The sequence below is a fragment of the Rhinolophus hipposideros genome, assembly GCF_964194185.1.
Source record: "Rhinolophus hipposideros genome assembly, chromosome: 15".
Lineage (NCBI taxonomy): Eukaryota > Metazoa > Chordata > Mammalia > Chiroptera > Rhinolophidae > Rhinolophus > Rhinolophus hipposideros.
In genome coordinates, this window is record NC_138061.1 from 5,534,652 (window position 1) to 5,539,267 (window position 4,616).

The window sequence follows — 4,616 nt, forward strand, 5'->3', positions numbered from 1 at the left end:
GATATGAATTTTTATCCTATATGTATGGCAAACATTTCCCCCACCTTATCTTTTAATTTTGTTTATGGTGTTCTTTATTGTGCAAAACTGTCTAATTTCAAGGGAGCCTAATTGTCCAAGTTGGTGTGGTTTCTAGTTTCCTCACCACATCAGGAAAGCTTTCTCTATGCCAAGATTGTACAAGTCATTCGTGTCTTCTTCTAGTGCCTCTATGATTTTAGAGTTTTACATTCAAGTCTTTGAAGCACCTAATTTATTTCAGTGTAAGCAGTGTGATAGAGATTTAACTTTATGTTTTCCAAATGGCAAGACATCTGAGTTATCCATCATTTGCCCACTGATTTGAAATGCCACTTTTGTCATCCATTAAATTTCTACATGTTCTTGAGTCTATTTCTGGACGCTGTCCTCTGATCTATTGACATTTCTATCTATTCCTGAGTCAGTATGACACTTTTTAAAGCACTGAGGTTTATAATATATTTTAATATCAATTAGGGCAGGTTTTACACTACCTGACCTCTTGATTTTCCATTTGCACATACTCGTTTTCACAGATGAGTTTTAGACTGACCATCATATCATATTATCACACAAAATTTTGTGATTGGATTGAATATACGTGTCTTATTTTAATCACAAAAAACAACATTTTAAATTTTAATTTAAATAACAGAAGATATAACAGAAATAAAAAGCCAGTTCCCCTTTTGTACCAAGCATGGCTCTATTCCCAATCCTTTCAGCCCTGTTAGCAGTATGGTCTGTGTCCTTCCAAACCCTGACCTATCCATGTACCGACTTGGAAACACAGGTATGCTCAGATGGGCTTATATCAGGGCTGGCAGTCAGCCAGAACATATCAGGAAAGCTGTAAAATACTGAACTACTTCCATACTAGTTGGTAAACAGCTGCAGTCCGCAGGCCTCTCTGATGGACTCACTCTGGGCTACCCCAGCTCCCTCCAGCATAAAATTTATTTTCACATTAAATTTTGCATGTGTGTTCACAAATACCATTGGTTTTGTGTGTGTGTGTGTGTGTGTGTGTGTGTTTGCTCGCGTGTGCCATTTTTTTTGTCCTGCTTGGTGTCAGAAATTATACTAGTTCTATAGAATGAGTTGGGAAAACTTCCGTGTTGTTGCTTTTTTTTTTTTTAATTCCCTGGAACATATGTTACAGGAATTGTTGGTTCCTTTGGAAAAACTTGTTTATTAAATTATCTGAGCCTGTTGCCTTTTGAGGGAGAGTGGAGAGACAAAGGTATACAATTTTGACAACTTGTATTTATCCAGGCTTGTTATTCTATTTAGTTTTTTATTCCCTTTGTTAAGAAAATTATGATAATTTTTATCTTTCTAGAAAATTATTCACTTGTTAACAGTATGAGTTATGGAGTCAGGCTGCAATGTCCATATCCTAGCTTCCCTAATTAATAGCTTTTTATTTTGAACAGACTTTATTTTTATTACAGTTTTGGATTTTCAGAAAGATTGAGAGTTCCCCCACACATGGTACCCAGTTTCCCTACTTTTAACATCTTATATTAGTACGGTAGATTTGTAACACTTAAGGAACCAATATTGATACATTATCAGTAAAGATAATAGTTTATTTAGATTCCTTTAGTTTTTACCCAATATCTTTTTTCTGTTTTCCAGGATCCCATCCAGGACACCGTATGACAGATACCACATATCTCCTTAGGTTCCTCTTGGCTGTGGCAGGTTCTTATACTTTCCTTGGATTTTGATGACCTTGACAGTTTTGAGAAGTACTCAGGCATTTTGTAGGACACACCACTATTGAAATTTGTCTGAATTTTTTCCTGATTAGACTAGGGTTATGGGTTATTGGGAGGAAGACCATAGAGATACAGTATCATTTTTGTCACTTCACGTTAACAGTACACATTATCCACATGATTTGTGGTTGTGGATGTTGTCTTTGATCACCTGGCCGAGGTAATGCTTGTGAGGTTTCTTCCTTGTAAAGATACCCCTCCCCTCCCCCACTTTCCATACTGCATGCTTTGGAATGTACACTGTGCTTAGCGGATGCCTAAAAGTGGGCACTAGCTACATAAATTACTTGGAATTTTTTTGCAAAGATATTTGTCTAGTCTCCTCTATTTATTAATCTAGTCAGTCATTTACTTCTATCAGTATGGACTCATGAATATTTATTTTATACTTTGGCTATAATCCAATGCTACTTTGTTTTCTTGTTCAAATTGCTCCATCTTCAGCCTTTGGGAATTCTCTCGGTTGGCTCCTGTGTTTGTTTGAGACAGACCTGTATCACTTTGAGGGTTTGGTGGTGGTTGTTTTGCATTAGCCTCCTTTCTGGCCCTACAAGATGCTCGAAGCTCATCTTGTATATTTCCTGCCCCACTCCTAGAATCTCTCCAAACATCCCTGGTTCCTTTCCCTGGAGAAGGCAATTATTGGAGAATTTTTATTGGAGGATGTTTGCTGCTACGGGGGTGCTGTTTCTTTCCAGTTTTCTTTTAATCTGATCTGTGTCCTTGGTTATGTTGAGTATGTTATTTTCATAGCTAGAACTTTCCATCAATTTGGTGGACACTTCTAGGAAACAAAGGCGGGTCCTTTCTCCCACCCTTTAGACGTCTCTTCCAGTCTCTGCAGAGGTGGAGGCCTTTGGCTTCCTTAGGACTGAACACACGAACTACTCCTTTCAGTGTTTCATGATAGTGTGATAGTTTTGAAGACATTTTATGTGACCTCAAAGGGTCGAAATTTAAGTACGCTAGTCTCCCCTTATCTGCGATTTTGCTCTCCATGGTTTCAGTTACTTGCCATCAACCACGGTCTGAAAATATTAAATGGGAAGTTCCAGAAAAACAATTGATAAGTTTTGAATTGCCTGCCGTTCTGAGCAGCATGATGGAATCGCGCGTCGTCTTGCTCCCTACGTGAACCATCCCAGCGTTCAGCGTCCCCACACTGCCGCTGCTCCCACCTGTTTGTCACTCAGCAGCCGTCTTGTTCATCGGATCCAGGGTCGCGGTATCGCAGGCCTTGTGTTCAAGTCACCCTTACTTGACTTAATAATGGCCCGAAGTGCACAAGTAGTGATGCTGGCGATTCGGGTTTGCCGAAGAGAAGCGGACAGTGCTTCCTTTAAGTGAAAAGGTGAGTACAGTACAACACGGTATTTTGAGAGAGAGAAACCACATTCACACAACTTTTATTCCAGTATAGTGTTATAACTGTGCTATTTTATTAGTGATTGATGTTAATCTCTTACTGTGCCTAGTTTATAAATTACACTTTATCATAGCTATGTAGGTATAGGAGAAAACACAGTATACAAGTTGTGACAATTAAGTTCGCGAACTTGTGGCACCGATGTCACTAACATTTTGATATCAGAAGGATGATTCATTATGAATTTGTACCAATTGGACAAACAGTTAGACAACTTTACTATTTGGAAGTGCTGAAAAGGCTGCGTGAAAAAGTTAGGTGAAAATGACCTGAACTTTTCACCAACAATTCCTGGTGAATGTTGCATCACGACAATGCACCAGCTCACACAGCACTGTCTGTGAGGGAGTTTTTGGCCAGTAAACAAATAACTGTATTGGAACACCCTCCCTACTCACCTGATCTGGCCCCTAATGATTTCTTTCTTTACCTGAAGATAAAGGAAATATTGAAAGGAAGACATTTTGATGACATTCAGGACATCAAGGGTAATATGACGACAGCTCTGATGACCATTCCAGAAAAAGAGTTCCAAAATTGCTTTGAAGGGTGGACTAGGCACTGGCATCGGTGCCTAGCTTCCCAAGGGGAGGACTTCGAAGGTGACCATAGTGATATTCAGCAATGAGGTAGGTAGCACTTTTTCTAGGAAGAGTTCACGACCTTAATCGTCATACCTTGTATATAGGAGTCTGTACTGTACGAGGTTTCAGGCATCTACTGGGGGTCTTGGAACATATACCCTGTAGATAAATGGGGACTAGTGTAAAAAACTTTAAATGCTAGTGTTTTTGCCAGTGAGAATAACTTTATTGAGGGAAAAGTGGAATGAAGAGAGTCTTCTAAGCAAAGCTGAGTTCTGCCAGGTTGGGACAATGACAATTGCTGCAATAGACTCCTCTGCCTGGCCACTGTTGATTTATTTTAATATAATTTACAAGATTTATTAAAACATCTTAGAAGAAAGTATGCAATTATTCTCTTATTACATTTTTTCCTTGACTTTGATTATACCTCATATTTCTTTTCTCATAATTTGTGTATATTTTCTCTTTTTTTTCCAGTTTAGAATTGCCAGAGATTTGTTCCTTTTATCAGCTGTTTTGAAGAATCAACTCTTATGTGGAGTAAGTTTACCTTTTTGCTTTCTAGTTCGGTAATTTCTAATTTTATTCTGCAGATAAGAGATGAAAAAAACAGTCTTTTCTTTTCTTATGTTATTGTTCTTTTTCGAACTTCTTGCGTTGAAATGCTTAGTCATTTATTATATTATTTTTGGTCATCATTGTTTTCTCATAAATGCATTTAAGGCAATACACTTTCCTTTTAATAGTATTTTGGTCACATCTCAATAACTTTGATTTTGTAGTGCCTTGATTTTTGTC